The sequence below is a fragment of the Octodon degus genome, unplaced genomic scaffold (assembly GCF_000260255.1).
Source record: "Octodon degus isolate 3935 unplaced genomic scaffold, OctDeg1.0 scaffold00141, whole genome shotgun sequence".
NCBI classification, from domain to species: Eukaryota; Metazoa; Chordata; class Mammalia; order Rodentia; family Octodontidae; genus Octodon; species Octodon degus.
In genome coordinates this window covers 2,347,778-2,358,992 of record NW_004524717.1, presented here as the reverse complement: position 1 = coordinate 2,358,992, position 11,215 = coordinate 2,347,778, and the positions used below count along the sequence as shown (strand labels likewise).

The 11,215-nt window shown below is 44.7% G+C and overlaps 1 pseudogene; it reads left to right on the top strand.

Annotated features, from left to right (window-relative positions):
• Window positions 1–10,042: 10,042 nt before the first annotated feature.
• On the top strand, window positions 10,043–10,783 carry LOC101568091 (annotated as a pseudogene).
• The last annotated feature ends 432 nt before the right edge of the window (window positions 10,784–11,215 follow it).

The window sequence follows — 11,215 nt, the reverse complement described above, 5'->3', positions numbered from 1 at the left end:
ATGGAGTGAGAAGAAACATAATGGTGCAATGGCTTATGAATTAAAAATAGTCTCCAAAAGTTGCAAGCATGGCCCTACTCGATAAGTTGTGTTCTGTTCATCAGACTATTTACATAGACAACTCAGAAAGGAATGATAATGGGCAGTCCTATGTAAGAGATGTTTCCTTGGCATATTGTGGTGGCTAAAAATAAAGAAAAAAGTATGAGAAAGATCTGGACTTATCTATTCAAAATTTATGTGTTGCTTATCAACTACAAGTTGCACACTGAAAGTGATCCTAAAAATCTTCTTTCCAATATCAGGGATTGAACCTGGAGATGCTTTATGCCTCAGCTACCTTTCCAGACCTTTCTTTCTTTCTTTTTTTTTTTTGAGATAAGGTCTTGCGAAGTCACTGAGTTGCTCAGGTTGGGTTTAAACTTATAGTTCTCCTGCCTCTGCCTCCCAGAGTGCTAGGATAACAGGTGATGCCCCCCCCACCCAACAATAGGAAGAATATTAAGAAGTGATTCTAGGCTTTCAAAAGCACTTCATCAATGGGCTGGGGAGATAGCTCAGTAGCATAAGTGCCTACCTGGCAAGTGCAAGGTCCCAAGTTCAATCCCTGGTACTCAAAAAAAAAAAAAAGCTCTCCGTCGAGCACATGTGGCTCACTGCCTTAAGGATATGTGGTACCTTGTGGCCTTTTACACAGTCGTCCAGCTTGAGCATAACAGAGTGTGACCTGTGTGTTTCTAGGCAGTGTGAATGGTGACCAAGGAGGGGTTTGCTTCCTTCAGTTCTAGGGAATCCTGGACAGATTGGCCCAAATATCTTGCATCTGACCAGGACCTAGTAAGCCTCTGTTCCTTGGCCACCTTCTGGCACAGAAAGCAAACAAGAAGTGTGTTCTTGCTGGAATTTGGTACCTAGAATCTACCACCCAAGAATGCAGTTAGAAATAGCCTGTCCAATATTCCAGTGCATTAAGTAAACAGGCGTCCCACGAGCATTCATTAACGCCAGCTATGACACCAGAAGTCGGGAACACTGTCCTCCCTAGGCTCAAAGAGCACAGAGTCCCACTGGGAAATCAACAAGTAAACACAAGATGACAATATGGGGTGGTAGATGCCTGAAAAAGACACAGAGTGCCCCGAAACTCTGCAGGAGGTCAGAAGGAACAGGTAGCATTTTAACAGGTTTATGAAGACTGCACAGAAGATGGCCTGGCAGAGCAAAAGGAAAAGCATTCTAAAAGGCAACAAAATCACATGCACAGGTAGCATGAATAACAATATACTAACACAGCCCTTTTATATTGATCATTTAGTTGAGCATCATGTAAGTAGGAAAGGTAAATATTAACATGTCCTTCTTACAAAGGTAGAAGCTAGGACTCAAGCATTGCATTTTCCTAAAAATGAGTGCTAGCAGGTCACTTAACTCGGTGTGAGTCCATTTCTCTTCCAACTAGAACAGATATAAGCCTCTGAAACCAAAGAAAATGGTCTTCTCAAAGAAAAATCTTAATCATCTTACAGTTGGAAACCATCGGTGGTGGAATGGGTGGTGAGCATTGATAATTTTATGGGGCTTCCAAACGTCGTGGCTTCAGGTCGATGGTTGAAAGGGCCTGGTGGGATGTCATGTGCCTTGTCTCTAAAACCAGGAGTCTTCCATAAAGAAAAGGAGGGGGCATCTCAACCACAAGACTCCTTTCACTTATGGAACAGGTTGGCTTTGAAACAAAACATGCTTGTAACTCTGTGCATATTGTAGTCTGTTTTGTGCAGCTACGGTAAAATGCCTAAGACTGGAGAATTAATAACAAGAAGGCACAGATTTTCTCACCATTCTGGAGCCTGAGAAGCCCAAAAGCTCTGGCATCCAGTGAGCACATTCTTGAAGCATCATCGAGTGACAGGGGACAGCAAGGCAAGAGAGGGCTGGAGGACAGGGACAACTCTGCAGGCGACAGCAGAGCTCTACTCATGAGAGTGGGGCTCATGATCCAGCACCTCTCAGCCCATCCCCCAACATCACAGCACTGGGGACCAGGTTTCCACCATGTGAGCTCTGGGGGACACGTTCAGCCCTGCCAATGCTTGCGTTGGTTTGGCCTCTGTCTTACAGATGCCATATTGGTACTCCCCATCCTGGCGTCCTCCTCAGCACTGCAGGTTGCCCTTCACCTCATCCTTAGACACCGTCTGCCTTCTGAGGCTCCAAGCACTTGACACACTTGTGTATCAGTCAATGCAAATGTGAATGAAAACCCTTCTCAGCTGCACTGGTGCATGATGTTTAAAGCTTGATGTCGGCCCACATTAGTAGTATCGGAGTTGGTTTGATTTGGGTCCCAGTAAGTCCATAGTGTCTTGTTAAAATTATCTTTTGGATAACATGGAGTTCAGAAGGGATTTCCACTTATAAAAGATTAATCAGAAAGCTATGTTCTCCATTGACACCCCAGAAGGAAAATCTCATAGCTTTTTTTTCCCTCCAAAAATAAGATTTTTTTCCTTAGAACTTTACTTTCTGAGCATCATAAAATTCTAACAAGGTTTTCTTTCCCTTCAGCATACTCAACTGTGAAAGCTGTTCCAACAGTGTAAGTCTGTGACTCGAGGTACGCCACTGTCATAGCCAGGCATGGGAGTGCATGCCTGAGACTTCAACACTCTGGGAGACAGACGTAGGAGGATCCCAACTTCAAATGTTTCTCAAAATTAAAAAAAGGAGTTAAGAATATAGCTGAGTGCAAAAGCCCTTGGTTCAAATCCTAGTGCTACAAAAAGAAAAGTCACTGTCACCAACACGCAGAGTAACCATACTCTCCCAGGTACTAGGTTGAGCCCTAGGAGTGGCCTTTACCTATTGCAACTGAATTTATCCAGAAGTGGTACTAAGTATGTGGTCCTAAGATCTAAGCATGGGTTAAAGCAAAATGTAGATTGCTCACCAACTGGCTAATCCATTTTGCAAAAGGTAATCCTGATCAACTTTTTCAGAGTGAGAGCATGAGTCATTCAGGCTGCAGGCTTCCAAGTTGTAATTCTTGCCTTCGTGTTCTCAAAGAGAAGGGTAACACCAAGTTCATACAGCAGCTAGGAACGTGATAAATCCAGCGGGCCCACAGCGATCCCTGCCTAAACTAACAATTCATTTATTGCTACAGTGCACGGCTGTTGTCATCACTTCCCTGCCTCTAATTACGTCCCATCTGTTTCACGTTTGAAGTTTACAACACTTGCCCGCTTTGGCGGCACTAGTTTCTATCTAACACCAAACACATGTTTGTGTTTACCACATACCAGTTCTGCATTCTCGGACTTAAAATTATATCAATTTATAATCCCATTAATGGAAAACTTATGAGAAGGATCCGGCTCCTTTAATAAAACTACAGAACGACCATTTGGATGCTGTTAAATACAAGCCCACAGCAAAGTTGAACACTTCAGTTGGATGTACCCTGTTCTGACAGGTAGGCTTCCTGAAACGCTCTCTTGGCTGCTGAGTACAGACCTCTGCTTGGAGTTTAGCTTCCAGGACTTCATGCTGGAATCTCTGTCCCTACTGGAAAAACAATGGATGCTCAAAGAGAATATGAATGTGATTTGCTCAAAATATATCAAATTTGGATCTGGAGGCATAGCTCAGTAGTAGAGTATATGTTCAACATGCATGAAACCTGGCTTCAAACTACTGCACTGAAAGTCAAATGTAAATGAGCATCTTTAACTTAGCATTTTTAGGGTCGATTTTGTAAACAATTTTTTTAATTGTTCAGAATGAAAGGGAAGCAGTGTGTGTTACCAATGGGTGACAGTTTCCCTATATATAGCTCCCTAGGACAGGTGAATATCGGTTTGGATATCTATATCTACTGTTGAATGATTTCCAAAGAAAACTGCAGATGAGAATGTTACTTGGACCTTGGACCATTTCTGAATGATTTCAGCTCTGTTTTTGAAAGTGGTTTAGGAACTGTAAGGAGTGAAATTCGGCCCGCACATGCTTTCTTCCACTCAAAGGAGAAACTACGCTTCCCTTCAACCTATGTTGGCCATTTCCATCCTTGTGGTAAGGACCAGGCTGAATCTTGCTTGAAACTTGATTTTCAAAACCAATAAGGAAGCAAAAGCCTTGATGACCTTTTGATGCTCTCCTACTAGCATTCCCTTAGATAAGAAGGAGTCTTCTCTCTGGGATAAACGAGGGAGGTCAGTGGTTAGAAGTCTGGACTATCAATGAAGCAATAGTTTGAGGGAAAGCTGCACTGCGGCCTGCGGAGTGGTAAGCTCTGCATCTTTTGTTGCAGCTTTGCCTGGACAGGCACTGGGCCTTTGGAAGACTTTCCCTGGGCACATGACAATTTTGCATTGAAAATCAGAGACATCAAAGGCAGTGAGAGTTTGCTGCTTCCTGATGTCCTAAGGAGGTGCTCACTCAAGAGTCACTAGGGTTTGTCTGAACTTGAGGGTCAGATGCATGCCCTTTCATTTAGTGGCCCACCTGGCCAACCCCACATCTAGGCAGCACTTTTACCCCTCATGGGGCTGGAGGTGAGGGCTGGGCAGTGTGCCCCTCTGGACATGTTCTCCTACATGCCTAAACCCTGCGTGAACTCAGTGCAGACCAGAGATGTGCTGCGCAGCACAGGGCGAGGGGATGGAGGGAGGGATGAAAAGGAAGGGGTAGAGGTGGTGCAGCTTGCTTGACCGCTGAGCCTTGGAAAGTCCCATCAAGGATTTCATACCCCCTTCACCAAGCAACATCAGTCTGTTTCTAGGAAACCTTTTCTTAACTTTTAGAGGTTTCAGTGAAAACCAAAAGATCTTTTAGGAGCCATTAAGCCTCTTGAAAATTCTGCTTCAACCTAAGGAAGGTTCCTTTCCTGTCTTACCTATAATGGAGGTAAGCTAGGATCACTAAGTCTTGGGCCATACACCATTGAGAAGGGTTTCAAATGAGTTCAAGCCTGCGTTGCAAGAGATTGCAACCACATCCCACAATACCACAAAAGTACCTGTGTGGTTAAGGGTGTAGCTCAGTGCCAGAGCACATGGCAGGTGCGCATGAGGACCCAAGCTCAATCTTTAGCCCCAAGAAAAAAAAGACAAGGGGTGGCCAGATAGCTCTGCAGACTAAAGCACCTGCTTAAGCAGAGCACAGGATTCAGGGTTGAATCTTTGGTGTGCCATGCTGGCCCGACCCTTGGGGTGTGCTGAGGCAGAAATTGAGACTGGGCATAGTGGTGTTCACCTGTAATCCCAGCATTTGGGAGGCTGAAAATTGGAGAATCACTATGAGTCCAATCTATGCAGTGAGATCCTGAACACCCTGCAGATCCTGTACCAAATACATAAAAAAAAAAGCTATTTCCCCTCCGCTCCAGGGTGGGTTGCTTAACTTAGCCATGAGGTGGGTTCACATGTGCACACCCACAGGAACACATGCATACATACCATACATACAGTCACACATATCATTCTTTCAGATGCAGAACACACCTTAGCTACCTACAGGTGCATGGTGGGTATGATAAATGGACAGTCAACTAGGATGGATGTGGGGACACATTGGGAGACCCCATCTCTCACACCGCACATGGAAAGGTAAGCTACTACTCAGCTCTCTGGAGCAGAGCCTGCAGAGCCTGGACCACAGCCTGCAGTTCTCCATGTTTTAAAGACGTGTTGGCAGTACAAATCTATATATGTGAAAGCTTCCGATTTCTGAATGTTGGCTGAAAGATATTAAACAGTATAAAAGCCAAAAATTTGCTCAACATGCTGCCTGCATTGACTGCTAGTCTCCCTAGCTTCTGCTTTTTCTTTTAAATATGAATGCATTTCCTGAGAATCACAGCCTTCAACGCCTACCGGTCTTTATTAATATGGCTGCTGGTGTCTCTATTCCGTTAAGTGACTGTTGAGATGTGTTCCCATGTATTGTTTCATCTGAATGTGACAACTGTATAGGTCTGTGACATTACAGATGTCATTTTAAAGACAAGGAAATGGGCACTCCTGAGACGGCATGACACAGGAGTATAACCAGTGACTTCATTCCCAGACAGACCTCCCATAAACTTATGTCTCCCAACTGGGTGACAGAGGTCAATATCTTCTTTGCTTAGTTCTCTTTTTTTTCTTGTTTATATTTAGTATAGGGTCTACAGGGTCTCACTACACAGATTGGACTTGAAGTGATCCTCCTGTTTTCAGTATCCCAAGCACTGGAATTACAGGGGTGCACCACCACGCCCAGACTCAGTCACCAGCTCAGCATGCCCCGGTGGCGGGGCCAGCACAGTGTGCCGGGTATCAAACCCCGGTCCCTGCACCTACCGGAGCAGGTGCTTTAGTCCACTGAGCTATCTGGCTAGGCCTCTTTGCTTATTTCTGAAATGTGTGGCCACTGCAGGGAGTGCAAATAATGAGAAAAGAAGGAAGGAAGGAAGGAAGGAAGGAAGGAAGGAAGGAAGGAAGGAAGGAAAGGAAGGAAGGAGCCAGCCAGATGTTTGGCACACAGTTCTTCAGGCACGGTAGCTTGTTTTGGGGCTACTCCCCAGGGTACAGCACATGAAACTGATGGCACTGGGACTGTAGGGCACATCATGCACCACCAGGGTTTAGCTCTTTATACTCAGGCTTCCAGCAATGGCTCTGGAGGTGTGTGTCCATTATGTTAGGGGTAGTACTGTTAGCTAACAAAATCTGTTGAGATCATGGATTGCCTTAGTGCTCTGGGGTAGCTATGATAAAATACCTCAGACTGACCAATTTAAAAACAAGATAAATGCATTTCTTTTTGTTCTGGAGACAAGGTCATCCAAGATTGAGGCATTAGCACATGAGGTTCCTTGGGAATGGCACCATCTAGCATCCTTAAGTGGCAGAGTAGGAAACATGGCTGTATCAGTCACTTTGCTGTCACTGGGACAAAACACACAAAACCCACAGCTTCAAGGAGGAAAGACTGATTTGGGTCATGGTTTTAAGTGGGTTCAGTCTGAAGTGAGCCGGCTGCAAGGCAGACAGGGCAGAGTGAAGGAACCTGGCAGAGGATGTTGCTCATTCCCCAGCATCCAGGAAGGAGAGCATCCGGGCCAAGAATGGGCCACCTCCTTGTCATGCCCTAGTCACCACCTCATGCAGGTCCCTCCTCCTAACAGCATGACAGCTGCTTATCTCACCCATGGGTGAACCCTTTGATGAGGGCAGTACCATCATGAGCCATTACCTTCCAGGGGGTGAGACTTTGGGGGGATGTTTCAGATCTAAGCCTTCATCCTTGTTTGTTTGTATGTATGTATGTATTTGGTGGCACTGGGGTTTAAACCCCAGGCTTCATTTATTCTAAGCAAGTGTCCTACCACTGACCTATAGCCTAAGCCCACCATGTTCTTGTTTAATTCCATTCACAAGAATGGAGCCTTCATACCTTACTCAGTTCCAAAGGGTCACACCTTTCAATACTATCATTTTAAGGATTGAGATTTAACATAGATAATGTTGAAAATTTACATCCTAAAGGCAATCTTGAAATATACACAAATACTCAGGACAGCCCGGGATGTGGTGGCACACGCCTGTAATCCTAGCTCTCAAGCGGCTGAGGCAGGAGGAGCACAATTGTTCTAGGCCAACCTGGGGTCCACAGTGAGTTCAAGTCCAGCCTGTGCTGCACAGCAAGACCCTGTCTCAAAAAAAAAAAAAAAATCAGGACATAGCAAGGATTTCAGTTCTATAAGATACAGAATATCTATCTACTACACTACTGCATATGCAGATTCCAAGTTGCATCAGTTTTACACAGAAAGATATGTTAATATATTAAACATTTTTAAGAGTTTTCAAAACAGTATATATGAAGTGAAACTACTCAGTCTTTTTTCTAAGTATGCATGCATGTCAATGTGTGTGAGTGTGTGTATAACATAAACATGGAAGGACAAATATCCAGGTATTAATCTTTGGTTAGTAAGATTTTTCGGTATTAAAATCACAAAAGCTTTATTTTTTAATTCATCTATAATATCAAATTTTGCTCAAACACTCATATAATAAGAAAAAAAAATGGGAATCAAACCAGGACTTTTTACATGACAGGCAAATGCTCTACCATTGAGCAATGCCTCCAGCCCTTTTATGGGATTTTTTTAAAAGATTTAAAAAAAAAAAATCCAGCAGGGCCAGGGAGATAGCTCAGTAGAATAAGTGCTTGCCTGGAAAGTGCAAGGTCCTGAGTTCAAAACCTGGTACTGCCAAAAAAAAAAAAAAAAAAAAAAAAACTAAACTAAAAAAACCCATTAATATCCATAGTATGGAACTTCTGCTTAGCGAACCCCCTCTAGGGCTAAAATGTTTTGGGCAATCTCTTGAGATTTTAGGGTTTAGCAAGTCTTCCCTTTTGACACCAGCTACTATCCTATGGTACTTAAAGGAGAACTCAACACATGTAGCATGTTAAAATTTCTGTTTCAGATCTCTTACAGGAGTACTTCTGGAGACCTGCTTAGGCCTCTTCATTTCTTGCAGGGAAGCTATATTAACGAGCGTCTTTCTGCTATCCACAGGCAGGGAGGTAAGTACACCCACAAATGTGGTCAGCTCCCCGTATTTCTCCCTTCCCAAATGACAGTCGCCTGCCTCAGAAAGGCCTGGGGGGCAGGCTTCCACTCCTTCCCTAGAAGTTATGCAGAGGATGCTCTAAGATCACCTTCAGGATGTCCTCCAGTGAAACAGAACATTTGACAGCAGTACCTAAGATGATCCTAATCCCCTGTTCTAGGAAGACAGATTTGGGAGCCCCTCTGGGGACAGAGTTAAGTGCTCTGAAAGCCCTGGAGCCAGCAGAACCGACAGGCTCTGCATCCTTAAGTCTGGCTCTTCCTGCTGGATAAATGATTCTGGACAGAATGACCAGTCTGTTGGCTTTGCCCACCCATCCTCCAAAAGGCCACATCCTGGCCTTGCAGCACTTTGCTCATCAGTGCCAGAACCTCAACACCACCTCATCTATCCCACCTGTCCCTGCACTGGGGCCAGTGAGATAGCTCAGCAGATTAAAGCTCCTGCTTAGGCAAGCTTAGGCAAGTACAGTGACCACAGTTCAATCCCCAGCACCACATGCTGCACCAGCCCCAGTGGCACATACCTGTAATCCCAGTGCTGAGGAGGCTGAAAGCAGGAAGATCACAAGGGTCACCATGAGTCTGAGCTGCATACTGAGACCTTATTACAACCAAATACATTTAAAAAAAAAAAAAAAAACCTGCATCTAAAATAATCTTTATTCTTACACTAGAATTTTGGCTGTTACTAGTTTTCTAAAGAAGAAATAATGAACTTGTTCATGTTTATTCTGAAGTTATTTTTAATTCTTTTTTTTTTTTTCTGCAGTGCTGAGGATTGAACCCTGGTCCTCACACAAGCTAGACAAGTGCCCTACCGCCAAGCTACATTCCCAGCCCCGCTGTTAATGACCAGCACAAGTGAGTGGTTCCACATCCTGGGAAAGGAAAGAAAAGATGGCAAGGCCCAGCCCAGGAGAAGATTGGCTGATGGGAGGCACAGGGAAGGAGCGTGCACTGGCTGGCTTCTGGGTTTCCAGAGCCCTGAGCAGAAAGCACAGCTTTGGCCTCAGCTACACATGAGGCTCTCTCTGCTTCAGACATGACTTCTTTTCAAATCACACTGCAGAGCTGGGTCCCTACCAGTCGCTGTTGCTCTCTCTCACTGTCCCATTTGTGGGTGGCAATGTGATGGAGGACATGTGGCCAGGCCAGAAGGTAGAACTTCTCTCCACTTGCCTCTTTGGCATCCTTGGGGGTGCAGAGCAGGCCCTGCTCCTAGACTTTCTGTCTTCATAAAGGAGGGATGACTCCAAAGCATTCAATTCCAGACTTTTTGATTTAACAGCAATTCTTTTTTTGAAGCTATTTCAGGAAATGTTTAATTTTATCTCAAAAAGCTACTTTAAAAAATATTATCTTGGCCTGTGGAATTTAGGCTGCCAGCCTGGAAAGGTACACTGGGGGGCCGCCATGTTCTCCTTTGTTCTGCGGCCTGGGACAGCAGGCCTCAGTGCCCTGTGGGGAAGATGAACAAGGAATTTGCATAAGACAGCTGTGCAAAATGGTGCTGGAGGAGCCTTTTGGGGGCATAGAGATACTCCCGAGACTAATCCAGATACTTCATTTGATTCACACCAGGAAACTATAAGAGGTTAGAAGCAATTATAAAAAAAAATTGTCCAGAAGGACATAAAGCAGCAGCAGTGCTTCCAGTCCTGGACTCAGCCCAAAGGCAGAATGGTTGGTTGCCCATCCCTGCTATGAACAAGGTTGCAGAAGTTTTACAAATACCTCCAATGAGAGTATACAGAGTAGGGACTTTTTATACAATGTACAACCGGAAGCCAGTTGTACCAGTAGGTGTACAACTACTACACTTTGCTTGCCCCAAGACTCTAAAAGCATCTTGGGGGCCTTCAGAACAAGCTGGGAATAAAAGTTGGGGAGACTACACCTGACAAACTTTTCACTCTTGTAGAGGTGGAATGTTTGGGAGCCTGTGCAAATGCACCAATTGTTCAAATAAATGACAACTGCTATGAGGACCTGATACCTATGGATATTGAAGAAATTATTGATGAGCTGAAAGCTGGCAAAATTCCCAAACCTGGACCAAGGACTAAACGATTCTGTTGTGAGCCAGCAGGAGGTCTCACCTTACTGACAGAACCAACTACAAGACCGGGGCTTGGTACGCAAGCAGGCCTTTAATTTATATTCTGCTGTAAATATGTCACTAGAGAAATAAAATGTGGGCCACCTATCTAAAAATATACATCATCTAGAAACATAAAAATATGTGGGGCCAGGCACAGTGGTCCAAGCACGGAAGGAAGCTAAGGAAGGAAGATCCAAGTTCTAGTCCCACCAGGACAATGTAGCAAGACACTGCCTCAACAAAAGGAGGGTTAGGGCTGGCCAAATAGCTCAGCAGATTAACGCACTTGTAAGCAGGTGCAGGAGACAGGGGTTTTGATCCCCAGGTCTACCGTACCGGCCCCGCCCCCCGGGGCACACTGAGATGGCAATTAAGATTGGGTGTGGTGGCACCAGCCTATAATTTCAGCTCTTGGGAGGCTGTAAATAGATGGATCACTATGAGTCAAATCTAGTAGTGAGAACCCGAACACCCTGTAGACCCTT